Below are 18,723 nucleotides of genomic sequence, written 5' to 3'. Positions count from 1 at the left end.
AGGCTACGCCAGCGTCATCCGTCACTGCTGCTATCTCGCTAACTCAAACAAGCTTCGTGTCATTTAGATTCCTACGTTGCGTAGGATTATAATTGAAAGTAACGAGCTTTATCTCTCCCTCTCTTTCTCACTCACTCACTCACTCTCACTCAGAAATGACTTTCGGGTGCCTAAGTTTTGAAAAGAAAAACAAAAGCGCTGTCTAATGGAGCTTTCTTGTTAACAACGCGCGCGTTCCGCATGGAATGGGGGGACTACCTACGCTAGGAGTAACTATACAGTAGGGGAACTGTAGTCACACCCAACTACTTAACGACCGCACAGTGCCTTTGTCTCACTCCGTCCTCCTCTCCTTTTGTTCCATTTTTTCTTCAGGCCAGCGTGGGAGAGCGGACCGTTTGGTGGCGTGAGCGTGCCATTTAGCTCCCGGCGGGATTTCGGCAACGCTTGAGGGAAACCAGGTACGTATGCTGCGCAATGCCTTTGCAGAATTGGAGGCAGGCTGGGAGACGTCGGTGGCGTGCTCGATTAGGTTAAGCGCATTAGCCTAATGAGGAATGGTTTAATCCTTACCATACAAGCCAATGCCCGTTTTTCTCTTTTTCGGGGGGGGGGGGGGGGAGGGGGGTTGGTGCTTTCGACTGTACTCGCAGTCGACACAGAAAAGAAGAAAGAAAGTAGACTGAACTGTTTTAGGCTTGTAGCGCAGCTCAGGAAGAGCAAAAAAGGAAGGAGGTAGGGGTAATCAAAGGGAACGGAAAACAGAGCCTAAGCTTGCAACCGAGGCTTCAGCGTGACCCGGAAACTAGGTTATTTCCTCACTGTAGACTGAACGCTGACGCGATCGGGGAAGTAGGGAGCTTGAGTAGAATACGCAGCACTGCTGGAAAGTATCGGCTGGTGTCGTCGTCAACTTCGCGAAGCGTTGTCGCACCTGAAAGCGTTTCCGAGTCGTTTGACGGGTTCCCTGGCGCGACTAGTGAACTGTACAGCAGCACTGGGACCGTTCTGTACTCGTCACGTGAGACGCCAAATTGCCCGAGTGTCCGAACGTTGCACCCACCTTTTCGCTGCCTCATTGAACGGCGCGAGTCGGTGTGCAGAGGACGCCACGCGTAATTACTTTTTTTCTGCACTATCATCGCGGACGTGCTGCCGCCTTCCGGATTTTCTGCGGCGTGGTACAGTCGTGGAGATATCGATAGAACGCGCTCGGCGAATGACGACTGTTGTTTCCGAGTTTGGTGCAGCAGTTCGCGTCTGTTTCCGTTCTGTAGCTATTCCGTCCTTCGCGTAATGAGACATGTGACGCGCAATAAGCTTCAGACGAGGTGACACGAACCGGAGCAAACACAATAACTTTTTCTACGGCGAGTAAAAATTTCCCTGATTACTCATCTCGGATCCGCATATTTTACCATGAGAGGCTTCACTGATGAGCTCTTGCTGATCGAAGCTACATCTGTCTTTAAAAAAAGATTGCATAGAGCGCTTTGAATGTCGTACTGATCATAATATTTGTAACTAACATCGTAGGACATACCTAAATACCTTTAACTCAAGTGTAAACACACTCCATCCTAAAGGTGGCCTTTCAACAGCAGCGACAACTCATTGTATTATAATAATTATTAGTTGTAGTTATAGTAATGGTAGTGTAGAAAGTCGGAGTGGGTAATGTGCGGAAGAAGTCGTAAAGCAGCACCGAGAGGTTTCGGTAAATGCCGAAGGTGACGCAGGTGTCCTGGGACCAATGGGGAGGGAGCACTAGCGCGTGAACGGGGACGGCGCTTTTCGGCGCTAGAACCACCGAGCCGTGAAATCTGTCCGAAGCAGCGAATCGACCGCGAAGCCCAGGCGATATTGCGAAGGGTTTGGGGGGAAGATGTTTGGGGAAGGCTCAAGACCGCGAGGGAAGGTGGGGGGGAAACCAGAAAAGCGTCGTCCGTCGACTGGCAACTCTAGCTGTCGCAATCGTGTGCTCTGCGATGATGCGAAGATTCTGTGCCGCACTTAACTCCCCATTTTCCCTCTTCCCCTTTCCCCTCTTCCCCTCCCACCTCTTCGTGCTCTCGTTGTGCCTCTAACTACGTCGCGTTTCCTCGGCATGCTGCTGCCTCTGGTGCCCTTTTCTCTTCCTCTACTTTCATTCCCTCCCCCCCCCCCCCCGCCCCCTGTGCAGCGCTGCTGAGGCGCCCTCAACTGAGAGACAGTTACTGCGCTGCACCCCAATTTTTCCTCCCCAACAAGAATCTCTCTCTCTCTCTCGTTGTGGCAGGCGCCTTTCCCGCGCGTCGATAAAAGGGTGCAGTGTAGCGTAAGGCGGGGAACTCGTTGTTGACGCGTTCACTGCTGCCGGCGGGACATCAGATATGTCATATGGCTGTTACACTTTCAAAGCTCGAGCTCGTCAGAGAGGTTCAGCGTAAAGTTCGAAGTTGCCGCAAACGCAGCGCCGTCGGCATTTAAGCGCTACGCTAAACACTAAATCAGAATGCTGTACAGTTGTGCTAACGCACTTGTTACGCGTGCAAACCCGAAGGGTAACACGAACGCAACGCGCTTAAGCTGGGCCTAAGCTCGCAACCGAGGCTTCAGTGTGACCCGTAAACTAGGTTATTTCCTCACTGTAGACCAATGTGACGTAATAGACGAGCTTGAACCGCAACATTTGTTCCTCCGAGCTTTCTGTGCGATCGTTCACCAAAATAATTGAAAAAAAAAAAAACGAAAGAAGCAGTGGTTGAATTCCTCAAAAATTGTATCGGCCAAATAGTATCTCTTCATTTTCTTTAGTTTCGCGCTGAGGCTGCGCGGCTTTGGTGTCAATAGGACGTCGAAATTCTCGCATTATGTTTTAAACGCATGAAAAGTGGATAAAACTACCCCTCCCCCGCTTTTTTTTCTGCTTTTCTTTTCCTTAATTTCTTCTTGAGGTGAAAATGAGGAGTCTTCGTCACTGAATACACCGATGGCTACTCCTATTTAGTTGAATGAAACGATGAAGGAGACCATGCATTACACTAATTCACAACGAATTAAAACCAATGAAACTGCAGTGAGACGCAGCGCGTATTCTGTAACGCTTTTAGATTATTCTCCATTCATCTTCTCGTATGCCGGATCGCGCCTCGTGGCGGGTAGCAGTGATAACGGCCTATGACGACGTGCGAGAATAATGGGCGATTAAATCGATCTCACTGAAAACTATGGCCATGGCTTGACCGTTTCTTTATTCACCATCTGTGCTCTTATTATTCCGCACTGCAGCCTATAGTACAGCGTAATTACCGCACTGCTATATGAGACGTCACGGCAAGCTGTGCTTCGGAGCTACTCGCCTGCGTTGCATTCGTCTATTGCTTTTGCGTCTAAATTATAATCTACAGCTATCGTACGCCAGGTCTGTATATGGACGTAACCCCATGGAACCCAACGCATCATTTTCGGTTCGTGGACTTTCATTCCTGATAATGCCGGTTTTAGTTTAGCGTGGGAAGCTTGTCCCACTACGTGGCATTCGCATATATTAAAACTCTGGCTAAAGTTAGCTGGGACACACGGTATATGCACACCCTCAGCACTTCATTTCGGGATGAAAAAAAAAATGAAGCTAGCGCTATTTCTTTCATCAGAGCACCACATTCGCAAGTGCAACATTGAAACCTACGTGAGCTTTGCTCGCTAGCGAGCGGACTTGCACACTACGAGTAGGTTCTCGCTGCAGGAACGGAGCATAAATATGCATTCGCGTCACCAAATAAAACTGGACGATACAGCCCGTAAACTCTTCAAAACGCACACGGCATTTAAAACGCACAAGAGCGTCGCAACAATGCACCGAGACCGCAACAAAACACGCATGTATACAACGCGCCAAAATAGATAAAACAACGGATAGTGCTTCGTCGCCCCGTCCGCGCCGTGCTGACCGAGCAAAGTGCGACAGCAGCGCCACGAGATGCGAGGATTGGTGGTGGGTCCACGCAGTCATGGAAGTTGAAAACTGAACCTGGTCTAGCAACGTTGGTTTTGTGTGTGTGCATTTTCCGGTATTTCGTGTCATTTATTTTCTTCTTGATTTTTTTTTACTTTTCCCGTGGTGTGCGTTTATGATGAAGTGTGTGTATTGTAAAGCTATAGGTAACTAATATATCACCACCGTTGCAGTTGTCGCGGGAAGGCTGTGCATGTGTCAAAGAATGGCCTTTGTTTTTTGCTTGTGTGTGCGTCTAGAGTTGTAGGGGCCGGCAGTACGGCACCTGCAACCCAGCTTCTTTTCACTCGTAGATCTACTTATTGAAACGAAGAATAGACAAAACGCTATAGCAACAACAGTTCTAAAGCTCACTTACACACGCACGCGCTACATAGATACACAAAAACAAATGTTCCTGAGCAGTTCGCGAAGTTCAAATGTTGCTGTTTAAACACAAATGACGGCCCTCGTTGGTGGTAAACATAGCACTCACGAACACGCGATCAAGAGCCACGGGAACGCGGTAACAAAAGTGATTACAGAAACGCGAATATGTGTAAATGTTGCCCCGCCCCCCTCTAAAAAATAGATCAATTTCCACTTGTACAAGGTTGTGATCAAAGTTTCAATGGCAAGATTACCTACGATTTCGCGATTTCTAACAGAAAGAAGGCTATAGCATGCCGAGCTAAAGAAATCTCTTAATCAGGCGTCTTCTGTTCATTGTTATTTGCAGAGAACGACGCAAGCGCGAACGAAGCGCATTCGTGTGGCCTCGGTGTTGGCCGTCGCGCAGCGCGCAATAGCTTTGCCCATGCTGCACGCATTTAAGGCAAAAAAAAACACACTCGAAAGGGGAGTTAGGCCCAGAGCCTGGGGCGAGTGCGTTGACGCGAGAAGGGAAGCGTTTTAGGGACCGCGGGCGGGGAGTTCCCGGCGTTCCACAAATAGACCCCGACTTTGACGCTTGCGAACCTCCGCTGGACTCCGCGCGTGCGTGCCTTGTTGACTGAGCGAACGTTTCCCGGTGACTGGTTTACTAATGGAAAGTACTGCCTGCTTCCTTCCTGCGTGGTATATACTCCTTTCCCTCGGCTATGCGAGCGCGTTAAGCGTATACTTTAGCGTCGCGGTCTCCGCTAAGCCGCGGTTTTTTGTTGTGGTCGCGTAGAGTTGGACGCCTTCTTGGACAGCGTGGCCTGAGCCGTGCGTCACGTACGCCGTTAATTGAGTGATTGACGCGTTTGTTTATTTATGTGTTTATTTTGTTTACTTGGTGGCGGATCTCATGGGAACGTTCTGCTACTTCGTTTCTAGTTCGAGCTTGTCGTGACCGGCGGCTCACAGCTATCCCTGCAGAGAGGAGCGTGCAGTCATTTCATTCTGCCAGTGCTTAGCGTACGCGGCAGCAACTTGGAGGTTAACAAAGAGGCTTGAGAATCAATTAAGGTCCTCGTGCAATGAGTGATGGAACGATAAATGTTAGACGTAACGTTAAGAGACGGGGCGGCAGCTAGCGGTGGCCATTAGAGAACACACAGCTGTGTGGCCAGTTCTCTTGTTGACATTAAGAGGCAAAAATGGAGTTGGCCAGGACACATAATGCGTAGGGAAGATAACTGGTGGTCTGTTATATAGTTACAGAATGGGTGCCAAGTTAAGGGAGGCGCAGTCGAGGACAGCAGATAATTAGGTAGCGTGAAACAATTGGGAACTTTGTAGGCGTAAGATTGGGGTCAGCTGACGCGAGACGTGGATAATTGGAGATCGCTGAGAGGGGCCTTCCGGCATGCTGCAGGCGACGTTAATTAGGTCGAGGATGATTACTTGGAAATTATTCAAATCTTCGATATCCCAGTTGATAGCAAGCGCTGTTGTCCGCCTCTTCTTTCAGCCGTGTTATTATTCGTTCGGCTTGCCTCATCGACGGAATAAGAACTGGCCCGACTAACCATAGTTCTGTAGTAGCTTCTTAGCCTGGAAAACGAAGGCCAGATTAACCCTGCAGGGCATCACGCATCGGTTTTTGCTACGCGGAGTTGGACACCTCGAAATTCTGATTTGAATGCAGGAAGCTTAATTAACGCATAACGCACTAAGAGCAGTGCTTTTGGTACAGTAGGGCTAAAGTTCCGGTTGTTGAGCAAGTTTTTACTCAAGCAACGTTTCATATTTATTTTACAAATCAACTTTCCACGGCCAAAATGGAAGGTTATCAATTTGTTCTACGTTTTCCTGACGTGGAACTGTACCTTTTGCTGCCCCTCATGTAGTTTCCTACGAAGTTCAATAGAGGAAACTCTGGCGCGATGCTCGTTCGACAATACAGCAGTAACAATGGCTATTACAGTATACGTGGATTTGTCTGAACTTCGCGCTTGCGGCTTCAGACGTGTCTGCGACGGTATCCATTACACTCGTGCCCTTCTAAATTGCTCAGCATTGGTTGTTTTCCAAACGCGGCATGTGGGGCAATAATTAGTTGCGGTGCGCCTGGATAATCCTTCCTAATCAATGCACGTGCAGCGCGACATGTACAGCATAACCAATTTGCAAAGTCATAAGGCCGTTTGAAGCCAGAAGCACGAAGTTATAAGCCATATCCGCACACTGTACCCATCATTCTGGTGCTGGCTCTGAAGGGCTCTACTGCCATAACCGGTTCTGCTCACGGACGTCGAGATGTATTTTTGAACAAATGGAAATGCACCTTTGGACCGTCAAAAACATCCGCATTGACGGCCCCCAGATCTTATCGCGTTCTGTTAATTGGCAAAAGGCTTCTAAGATTTTCTTAGTGTTCACGTTCTTCTTTTCTTTTTGTTATGGTTTGTTTGTTGCGGTACAGCTGCTCACGGGATTAATTTGTCGCCAGATAGAAACGTTCGCTACGCTTGAAGCATAATCATTTGGTAGTTTGCACATTCAAAAAACCGATTGTGTCGTCCCTCTTCGTTCGTTTCGTTCCCTGCCTGAAGCGTGGCGCTTGAATAAACTGTGCCATACTTTGCAGCTACTTGGTTTGAAAATTTATAACAGCGCTAACACATGCACCCACAAAGGAACAAGGACTAGACACAGGCGCTGTGTCGGATGCAGCGCTTGTGTCTCGCCCTTTGTTCCTTTGTGGATGCATGTGTTAGCGCTGTTATTATTTTCAAATCATGTGCGCACCAACTCGCCCAGAAAGAAGTTTTAATTTGCAGCTACTACACATGCCAGCGCCAAGAGTTCCCCGTGGTAACTCTTGCAGGAAACTCCAGGCTGTGCCGGCGGCGAGCCGCTGTGCGAGAAACATCTTTCGTTTCTTTCCCGCAAGGGTTGCACGTGCTTCAAGGGCAGCAGCTTTTCTGAGCCGCTGCGAATGGTTCGCAGCGGCAACAAGTGCCGAGCAACGGAGAGGTGCTGACACCGCAGCACGTGATTTGGGTCTGCACTCGCGGGCTCCCGCTATGGCGATGATATTTCTTTTTTCTCTCCTCTGAGGCGACGCCTGGCGCGTGGCAGTGTTCTCTCCTGGCATGGCAACGGGGGCCCGTGTTGAAGATCGCCGAGTGTGCGCGGCGCCTAGCGTCCAATTATCCGCCGAGAAAACGCGTTGCGAGATACAGAAAGAAAAAACGAAGGGATAGAACTCGTTAAGTGCATGTTGTTGCGAGCAGCTCGAGGATCGGGAGGGGAAGGGGGGGGACAGGGCGTGAAGGAGGCCGCCGCCGGGAATAACGAGGGGTGCCGTGGGCGTGTCGTGTTCTGAAGTGGGAAAAAGAAACGGTGTTCGACGGGAGAGTTTCCCCCGGAGCCTGACACTGTTTGTCTTGATTCGTTTCCCGAGCCATGCACCTAACGATAAGAACGTACGGTTTCGCGTACTTGGACGGCAGTTAGAGGGTGTGAGCGAGATGATGATTGTGTTGATGGGGATGCGCTTCAAGCACTCTGCATCCGGGGGATCGCTGTTTGCTGGATCCGGCTGAAAAAAAGAAAGAGCCGGCAGATACCACGCCCTGCGCGAATGGATGTTATGCGAAGCTGTGTGCGGAGTGCCTACCAAGTTAACGATACCACCATGAGAACGCGAAAACGTGGGCCGCTGTTTTATGACTACATGTCATGACATTCATGTCATAATTTGTCATTTACGTTCATCATACACTCTTGTCATGAACAGCAGGTTGCCATTATCCCTCAAGAGAAAAGTGTATAATAGCTGTGTCTTACCAGTACTCACGTACGGGGCAGAAATCTGGAGGCTTACGAAAAGGGTTCTACTCAAATTGAGGACGACGCAACGAGCTATGGAAAGAAGAATGATAGGTGTAACGTTAAGGGATAAGAAAAGAGCAGATTGGGTGAGGGAACAAACGCGAGTTAATGACATCTTAGTTGAAATCAAGAAAAAGAAATGGGCATGGGCAGGACATGTAATGAGGAGAGAAGATAACCGATGGTCATTAAGGGTTACGGACTGGATCCCAAGGGAAGGGAAGCGTAGCAGGGGGCGGCAGAAAGTTAGGTGGGCGGATGAGATTAAGAAGTTTGCAGGGACGGCATGGCCGCAATTAGTACATGACCGGGGTTGTTGGAGAAGTATGGGAGAGGCCTTTGCCCTGCAGTGGGCGTAACCAGGCTGATGATGATGATGATGATGATGATGATGATACACTCTTGTCATACTATGCCAATTTTGGCACATACCAAGTTAATGAAGTGACCATGAGAGCACCAAGACGTAGGCGGCGGTTTCATGACCTACATGACATACGTCACGATATTCATGTCATGAACTATCATTTATGTTCGTCATGCACTCTTTCAATAGTATGCCTATTTTGGTACCTACTGTAAGAGCTGGGGTCGGGCATGTGTAAAGGGGTAGGTGGCCCATGCCGTCACCAGATTCATCCAAGCTAAGGACGTTGTTGAAGGTAGTGTTAGGAACGGCCTTAAGAGTTGCCGACATACAAAGTTTTCCGAGCCAGCTGCAGCAGCCGGGTTGGCGTTTTCTAGGAACCGACCGTCAGTCTCCAGCCGAACGGCGCCACTAGGTCTACTGTGGAGACTTGCTTTGAAAGCACGACAAGGCGTCATTCCGCAGCCTCTTGGCATCACGATGTCTGCTGCGGCGACTGACTGTGTGAGGAGGACAATACGCCGAGTCAGCAACTCTTCGTCGCCGGAATACCGGGACGAGGTCGGCGAACCAGGCTTTGTTAGGGAACTCGCCATCACCGACCTGGTCTGTCGGGAGCGGGGGAGTTCCTGAGGGAATGTATTTGGCGGCACTGTCCCACGTGCCTTTCAAGACGCATGACCCAGTTCTGCGAGGACCGTCTCGCCTCGGTGGGGGCAGTGAAACCTGTGCGGAAGTGTGTGTGTAAGCCCTCCCCCTCAAAGGCGGCTCTGCTACGATGACTCTGGTCGAACGTTTTCCCTTACCTAGGGACCTAGGGAGGACAGAGTGTACTTAAGCTTGCGCGGCTCCTCAGTGTGCTTTCTCTCGCAGATGAACTGGAACGTCCTTATGCAGATACTGTAATAAACCCATATTCTTCGTTCTCGATGAGAACAAGTCTCTCACTTCAACAACGTCCTCAGCGTGGATAAGTTGGACGACGGCATGGGTCAGCTACCATCTAATTCATGCCCGACTCCAAACTTCACAGTAGGAACTTCTTCTCATCGAGAACGAGGAGTACGGGCTTTATTTACAATATGTACATGAAGCGTGGAGAACGTTACATTTCATCAGTCTGTATATAGCATGACTGATACCGAAGCCCGAGGAGCCGAAAACGTCTGCTTAAAGGGCCCCTCACCAGGCCCCATAGCAAATTTTGGTTATACGCTGGAAGTTGTTACGTGTCCTCTACGGAGCGTTCTCCCGCAAGAATTTTTCAAATTGGCTCATTAATAGCCGATATATAAATATTTCAGTGCCGCGAACCCATGATTTGATAAGGCGGGCTCCACTGCCGAGCAAGACACTCTGTCCACTCGCCCCGTCTAGCCTACGCAAGCGAAATTCCTTCCCGGCGTTCTCCCATACCGGACCTCTAGGATCGCGTGAGGCTACGTCACAGGCCCTGCCTTTTTTTTTTTCTCCTCGCTTTTTTTTTTCCGACGCTACGCACTTCGCGCGCGCGCTGTTGTCGTTCGCGCAGCGCACGATTTTGCGCGCTGTGCACAAGGAAACATTACTACCGGTATGATTCAGCACTCTATGAATACTGAGGCACAACAAGCGGATCGCAGAGCATGATCACGCGCTGGAACACGGTAGAAAATGGCATAGTTTCAGTACCTGCGCACGTGACCGCATGACCGTTCGAACAAGCAGACGAGGCACTCTGTCCTCCCTAGACCCCTAGGTGAGGGGAAACGGCCGTTCAACCGTCGACCAATTCAGAGCGTCCAAAGTCATCTTAGCCGACCCGCCTTTGAGGGGGAGGGTTTACACACTCACTTCCGCACAGGTTTCACTAACCACACCGAGGTGAGAGGGTTTTCGCAGACGCGGGTCTTGCCCTGAGCAGGCGCCTCTTGATCCCAGAGTTGACCCCGCAGACAGTGGCCGCCGCGTCTGTCCATTGACTGACGACTTCTAAGACCCCTGAGACGGCGCCGCAAGAGACCTTCTTCCAGGAGCTGCACCGCTTTAAACAAACCATGACGGCGAATCCACTAAGTTGGTCCACTTGGTCTTGGTCCACTTGGTAATCCACTTGGTCCGCCGACTGCGTGTAGACACCCCGATGCCGTTCGGTTGGGGTCTGTCGTATTATCGTCCTTACAAAGAGAGTCGCCGCAGTAGACATCCCGGCGCCGATCGGTTAGGGACTGTCGCTTCCCCGAAGATCGCCAGCACCCGCAGGTCAAACGTAACAACATACCGTGGTAATCATGTCATGAGCGATCATTTCTGTTCGTCATAGACTCTTGTCATGTTATGCCTATTTCGGTACATACTAGATAGAGAGAGAGAGAGAAAACAAGGGTAGGAAAGGCAGTGAGGTCAACCACAACAGCATCCGGTTTGCTACCCTACACTGGGGGTGGGGGAAAGGGGAATAGAAAGAGGAAGAAAGGGAGAGAGGAAGCACTGAGTACGTGTGGGAGCGACACCATACACAAGGACACTATAAACGGTCTGTTAAGCCCGTGCACTTCAAGTACCGCACTAGTGCGCGAATCGCTTTTCGAGCTAGTGACGGGTGTGGCCACGGTCCGAGTATCTTTGACTCGGTGAAACATCTCGAGTCCAGTCTGCGTAAAGTTGCCCGCAGAGAGAGGCGTTGGACATCGTAGCGAGGGCAGGTACACAATAGGTGCTCGATGGTCTCCTCGCACCCACAGGAGTCGCACATCGGGCTCTCGGCCATTCCCATACGGTAGGAGTATGCGTTCGTGAACGCCACTCCCAGCCACAAGCGACACAACAAGGTTGCTTCGCCGCGGGGAAGGCTAGATGGCAGTTGTAGCCGTAGCGTGGGGTCCAGTTTACGTAATCTGCAATTTAGGCCACTTGAAATCCAGAGATCTTGGGACTTCTTACGCGCAAGTCGGCGAAGTTCTCTGGCAGCGTCCGACCTCGCCAAAGGTGTTGGACGCGTCTTGGTATCTTCGTGGGCACACCGGGCAGCCTTGTCAGCTAGGTTGTTGCCGACGATGCCACAGTGAGCAGGAATCCACTGAAATATAATGTGGTGTCCACTTTCCAGAGCATGGTGGTTCAGTTCCCTGATTTCAGATACTAAGTTAACGAAACGACCATGAGAGCACCCCAAGACGTAGATAGATAGATAGATAGATAGATAGATAGATAGATAGATAGATAGATAGATAGATAGATAGATAGATAGATAGATAGATAGATAGATAGATAGATAGATAGATAGATAGATAGATAGATAGATAGATAGATAGATAGATAGATAGATAGATAGATAGATAGATAGATAGATAGATAGATAGATAGATAGATAGATAGATAGATAGATAGATAGATAGATAGATAGATAGATAGATAGATAGATAGATAGATAGATAGATAGATAGATAGATAGATAGATAGATAGATAGATAGATAGATAGATAGATAGATAGATAGATAGATAGATAGATAGATAGATAGATAGATAGATAGATAGATAGATAGATAGATAGATAGATAGATAGATAGATAGATAGATAGATAGATAGATAGATAGATAGATAGATAGATAGATAGATAGATAGATAGATAGATAGATAGATAGATAGATAGATAGATAGATAGATAGATAGATAGATAGATAGATAGATAGATAGATAGATAGATAGATAGATAGATAGATAGATAGATAGATAGATAGATAGATAGATAGATAGATAGATAGATAGATAGATAGATAGATAGATAGATAGATAGATAGATAGATAGATAGATAGATAGATAGATAGATAGATAGATAGATAGATAGATAGATAGATAGATAGATAGATAGATAGATAGATAGATAGATAGATAGATAGATAGATAGATAGATAGATAGATAGATAGATAGATAGATAGATGCTGTCAAAGCGGCAGAGGTTCGGCAAGGAATGCTTCGCATTTAAAAAAAATAAGAGAGAACACTACTTGTCTAATGCATACAAAAACTAAAAACCACCACGAAGGGTGCGTGTACAAGCTATCGCGATTGACTGAGCCGGACTGTCAGTGTTCTGTTTAAGCTTGCCTATTCTTTTGCCCCATCAATGCTCCAGGCACCTTTTTTGCAGCATCCACCGCTGCACATAAAAGTGTCGTGCGCTGCGTTGATAACTTCGCGACTTGCGAGAGGCGCTAAATTGAAACATGGGCGAAGTTTGACAAATTACGGCTGTTGAAGTCCGCTACGTGGAAGAAAACTGTACAGCAGGAAAGCCCTGCTACTCTAGGATGGATACATTATTTTTTTCTTTCGTCGCAAAGCTTACTCCAACTTGCGGATTTTCGCGCAGAACTGATTTGCCACATTAAATGTGCCTGCGCATCGAGTACAGTTGAATCGCTCTACGATTTGGTTGCCCCTTGGTGTGATATGGTACAGCGACCGCCTCTTAAGTGAGTAGGTCCCGGCTTCGATTGCCGGGACCTGGATAATATTTTGTTTTTATTCGACGTGAGACGCTCTGTTACTTTGAAATCCGCGAGTGTTCTGTAGCTTTCTGGTGCTGTCGTTTCTTGGCTTCAATATGTATGCGTTGACTTCGTATGGCTGCGACCAGCGAACGGCGACGTATTCAGGTCACGTGCATGCCTGCTCGCTCGCTTGCATCGACCACAGCCTCCCTCGGAAGTAGCCCGCAAAGCGCCCGAGCCGGGGCCGCGGCCGACACAACGCACCCTGGTCTCGCCGCTGCCAGGATCTATCCTAGGCCAGAGCCCGCGATCGGAAAAAAATATGGAGGCTGGGACTCAAGAAAGGCGACCCTGCTACCGGACTAAGGGCGAGAAAGAAGCCGTTCGGATAGCGATCGAGATTTCCCAGTCGAACCAAAATAGCATTAGACAAAAAAATAAAAAAAATGAAGACGGCCTTCGGATGTCGAATACAGTCTAACCAAAATAACAACATTAGACAAAAAACGGCCGTCGGATACCGGATCGAATACCAAATATTTACTAATGTATTAACGAAACGAAGTACAATGTTTACGTGTAGTCCTTGCGGGTAAAAAACAAAAGAGGCCTGTTTTTTATTACTTTTGGCGCACAATTAGGATGTCTCTTTTTTTTTTACGCATGTTGTTGCTCTATAAATTTGCTGACGTTTCTTTCGTGTATATTTTACAATTTTAGCACACCATTAGCATCTGAAATGCTTAGTTGTACATATCCGTTGCTGTACGTTTTACTATAAATTTGAAGAATCTAATGACCATGAACATTGCTACCATGAATCTTCACAGCAACCAACGCTGTTGGAGCGCGCAAAATTGTGCATATGTGTGTCATCTGCTGTCAAACCTGTCGTTCCCGGGCGCTGAGACCTTTGTCAGGCTTTATGCCTTTAGTCTCAGTCTACCCTCGTTTGAATGAACGAGAAATAAAATTCAATTCAATTCAATATTATATGTGCTCGCATGTAATGACGTTCACAGCTAGACGTGCGATCAAACTGAGGAACTTGTAAATAATAAGCAGCTGTATTTAGTTACCTGGCGCAGGGTCAATCCAAAGTGGGGAGAGTAGCCATGTCAATAAAAGGATCGCTTTCCTCGTTTCACCTTTGGCACATCCATTCTCAGGGGAGTTGCCAAGAATGGGCGCATCCCAGCATCCCATGCGCATTGCCGAAGCCGTCCATTCGCACAGAAGCCCAGTGGCACATGTTGTCTTCTGCCTGGCAATGCCGCAGCCAACACAAACCTAGCGTCTCACTTTGACTGCCCTCTTTGTTTTCATCGTGCAAGATTGGCCGACGTCCATTCAAAGTGGGAGAAGTAGCTAATGAAATATGTCGCTTTAAAAAAGTGCGAAGTTGTTTTGTTGTTGCTGCTGCCAAATCACGGGACCTATTACGTTTTATGTCGTCGATCTCGTGATGTAGTCACTTATTCTGGCCATTTATTGCGCGCCGTGAAACTGCCTAAATTGACCCATGCAGACTGAAAATTTCGCTTCGTTTCAAACCGTATAGTTGCGTTTTGCTGTAATTGGAGATGGCCGTTGGCCTTTATATTATTCTTCTATCCCGCTCCCATGCGTAGGGTAGCAAACCGGTTAAGCTAAACTGGTTAACCTCCCTGCCTTTCCTTCTGCCCCTTTTCCTTCCTTCCTTCCTTCCTTCCATCCCGTGACTGGCCTCGCGTAAACAACATTGTGGATATTGCAATTGCTTTATTAATAAGAGGATATATACTGTGGGTCGCATCTTCATAGGATAAACACAATATTTCAAATAATACAAATTCTCGCGCATTCTGTAGACTTGTGATGCGCTATGTGAGTTTCTCTTCCTAATTGTAATATCTGCCACCTTTTTTCCTCGCAAAGCGCCAATTGTGTGTCAGTAACTCTTTTGCGGACTACTCGTGTATATCGACTGCGAAACATGACTTCAAAAGCGTCTGAAAGAAAGAAAGAAAGAAAGAAAGAAAGAAAGAAAGAAAGAAAGAAAGAAAGAAAGAAAGAAGGCATGCAACCGCCTCTAGTTGTTAACCTCGAGAGCTCTTTTTCGAGTGATTCGTTCTACATTTAGAAAATATAAGAATAAAATACGGATATAAGACTGATGGGGGCAACCTAAGTCAGCGAGCGCCAACTTTACACCGAAATACGTGAACCTCGTCTTTCCCTGGGGATGGAATTTCCGTGAAGGGCAGCGGATACCGAGACATTGAGCGGTTCATTTCTCTACCCGAGTCCAGCGATTTCTGATAGCGTTGTACTAGAGAGGCAGCCTTACTATCTCCGTCTTCAAACCCCGCGCTCTCCTCTTTATAACAATCTTTTTTTTTTGTCACATCTCTTTTACTCCGCCAATACGCTGTCCATCCCTTAAGCTGACCGATATCCTTCATTCCCCTTTTTCTGCGCGGCCCCGGGCTGCGACGTATAAGCGGCCGAGATTTTCCCGCTCGGGTGCCTTTCCCAATGTCCTTAAAAAAGGTGAAACGGCGAATAAAATTAAGCGTTGCAGGAAATCGACGCATGTAAGGTGGAGCCCGGCGCCGTCCTCTCGCTGTACTGCCCGCCCTATAACTGTCGCGAGGGGGACATCCTTCCCGTCAATCATTTCTGCAGGCTCTCCCTTTTCGGACCGTTCTCCCCAATTTCCCTTACTTTCAGGGGCCACTCCCTTCGCTCCTTTTCTCCTTTCCTTGCTTTCGCGTTCCGGGAAACTTTTCTCTCCTGGGCAGATTTCCCAACCGTACTTCGAGCGCGCTGCAAACTGTCGGTGCGCGCCCGGGCCACTCCGTGGTCCCTGGGTGGGCCCCGGCCAGTTGCCATGGCAACCAGTTCTGCTTAAACCTGTCCGCTCCTCCCTCCCTCCCCCGCCCCCGGTCCCTCGCATCTGGCACAAAGTGGCTTCTCCTCCTCAATGCGCTTCTCTCTCACGTTTTCGTTTTCTCATTCCCTGACGGGGCCACCCTAACGTAGTCATCAGTTAGCTTTCCCTCCCCGCCCCACCCCCCTTTCTTTTTCATGTGTTCCTCTTCCCGTCTTTGTGCGAAGAGGAAGTGCGCTTCACCGCGACATCTTTCCACTTCCTTCCTCCGTCTGTGGCCGGTCTATTTCCGAGAATGCTCCCTTACTTTCTTTCCCATTGGCTTTTCTCTTTCGACTTGATGTCCTTAGAAAATTAGCAGCGCCTTGATGCCGCTTACTGATAACTTCAAGCAGTCAAGGTCAGTAGCATTAGCCAGTGACCTTGACTGCTTTTTCCAAATACGTGAGTTTTTATTTTTTCTGTCCCATGTTCTTTTTCCACGTGTCCTTGCAAGTCCGTCCGTCCGAGCGGAAGTGCACGTTTCAGAACGTGCGTGCGTGAGCTGTTTAGTTAAATATACTGCGAAGAAAGTGTTCGCTCTCGACATGCGTGCCGATGTCATCGCAGCACTTAACTACCTGCATTCGTGTTTTAGTTTCTGCATACTTCCACTTCATACTTCATCCTGCTGTGGAGATAATATGGCTGATAGTGATAACTTACTTTCGCGTGTCGCCCGAACTAAGAGACGACGTTGCACTATCTAGCCTGCACTTACCAGCAGCACTGAGACAGCAGCAGAAAACGCTGCGGAAGAGGGAACACCCGTAGGCATTCGGGCTGTTGCAAACATTCTTGGTCGTGCAGTCTGCATTCTGTTATCTATCCCGTCTTAAACGTGTAGCATAATGTAATTAGAGTGGCGTCTACGTTGGTGGGACACCGAAAGCTAGCGCTTACTCTCGCGGTCATTAAGCCAATTAATTGAGGAGGAATTATCTCGAATGTATATATTTATAGCCGATCTTAGTGTTTACCTGTGTTTTATGCTATGCAGTTAATATCTGTACGTGCCTGTTGATGCGAAAACCTCAAGTGGCTCGTTGCAGTGGCTCATACCCGCAGAAAGCGGCGTCTAGTCCAGTAAAGCAAAAAAATGCCATCATCAGGAATGGCTCATACCCCGTGAGCAAGCAAAGATGCGATAGCTGAATATGAATGAACAACCATCCAAAGAAAGAAAGAACAAAACAGAGAACGAAAGAAGGAACGAAAGAAACTACGAAAGAAAGCCTGAATGAATGAAAGCACAAACACATAAATAAAGAAGGGAGGAAAGAGAACGAAATAACCTTTAGGTAGTGCATTAGGTGCTCGCACGTGTCGTTGATGAGGCCGACCTACAGCGCCATGCGTTTACTTCACGCTGTGACTCGTTATGTCTTGCTCCAGTCGTATAACTTAAGCACCCCTCTCGACTTGACTGTAACTTGACCCCGCCAATCGTATAACTTAATGCATTACCACGTGTGCAGCAGGCTTTAGCCTTCACGTCTAAAGGACGTTAGCGTGCAGCCGAACTTTTTTGTTTCTTACTGTTGTATGACACACTTGCACGCGTCGTCGAATTTATATGTAATCAGTTCTGTTTATTTCACGTACTAGATTGTGTATTGGCAAAAGTAGTTAAGGTGTCCTAATATTTTCTTTTCTCAATCTATTTCTGGTCAAAAATCAGTCATAAATGTACATCTTTGTCTGTAAGAGCGCTATACGAAGATTCGCTTGAGAGAGAGCAAAAAAAGAAAGAAGGCAGTGAGGGTAACGATCTGGCACTATCCCGCCTATATTGTTTTACCATAAACTCGTTTAAGAATGACAGTCTTTACCACGGGTCTAGCCAACACAGATATTTAAAGTACTATTGGCATGACAATTTGGACTGGTCACTTTTTCGTCAGATGAATTGGTGCAAATGCTCTAAACCCCAGAAAAAAAAATACTGGCAAGCGTCAGAGCGCCCTGAATATCTTACGGCAATACTTGTTTTCAAGAACCAGTTCCTGCACCCGGGGGGTACCCAGTAGGTACCCAGGCAACGCCACCGAAATAGCACAAGGCATGTGCGCCCTGGTTTATGACGTCATGTCACTGGGCCCGAAATTTATATTGCCAAGCCCGTCGTGGCGAAGATGGTGACGTCAAAATCCCTGCGGTTTACGCAGTAGCATTCCCATTAGATTCTATGGCAGCCGGGCCTGGTAGCGTGACGTCATGGATCAGAACGTACAGGCGTTGTGATATCTTGGAGGCGCTGACCCAGGTGGGCCATGACGTAATGATACATTATCTCGTGCCGTACCCGCAATCGCTGTGGCCACTACACAAGAGCGTAGCCAGAAGAAAAGCGTGTGGTATTCTTGTTTAATTCTTTACGAGCGGCGTCAACTTACCCTAGCCTTATTCATGCACGACGTCAGCAAATTTCGCTCTCTCTGCCATGGCTTCATGATTGTTGATGACGCGAGGTCCGGCAGTTCCTGGGATGTACGACACGCCTGTGGTAGAGTTTATGGAACTTCGAAAGTACGTGCCAATACTCCTTTAGGAGTACGCTTAAGAGAAATACTACATTGATTCGTACTGCTAAAACACTCTGTCAGAACTTTCTCTTCTATTTTCTTTATAATAAGCTGTTTCTAGGAGCCGAACCCCCCCCCCCCCCCTTCTTACAGCGCCGGTACGTCAGTGTAACGAAATAGGCGTCATTGTATTTTTTTACCC

General features: G+C 48.0%; 1 protein-coding gene across 2 annotated transcripts in view; it reads left to right on the top strand.

The window, feature by feature from the left end:
* The window catches only part of disp (RND transporter family member dispatched), a 481,275-nt gene that overhangs the window by 291,304 nt on the left and 171,248 nt on the right, over nt 1-18,723 (top strand). For both annotated transcript variants that reach the window (XM_050191005.3, XM_050191004.3), the window contains exon 4: nt 376-461. The gene's annotated coding sequence lies outside the window, so the exon portion shown is untranslated. The remainder of the gene's footprint in view (nt 1-375; nt 462-18,723) is intronic.

This window comes from Dermacentor andersoni, chromosome 10, assembly GCF_023375885.2.
Source record: "Dermacentor andersoni chromosome 10, qqDerAnde1_hic_scaffold, whole genome shotgun sequence".
Lineage (NCBI taxonomy): Eukaryota > Metazoa > Arthropoda > Arachnida > Ixodida > Ixodidae > Dermacentor > Dermacentor andersoni.
Note: the sequence above shows the minus strand (reverse complement) of the source record. Positions and strands in the feature narration are given on the sequence as shown.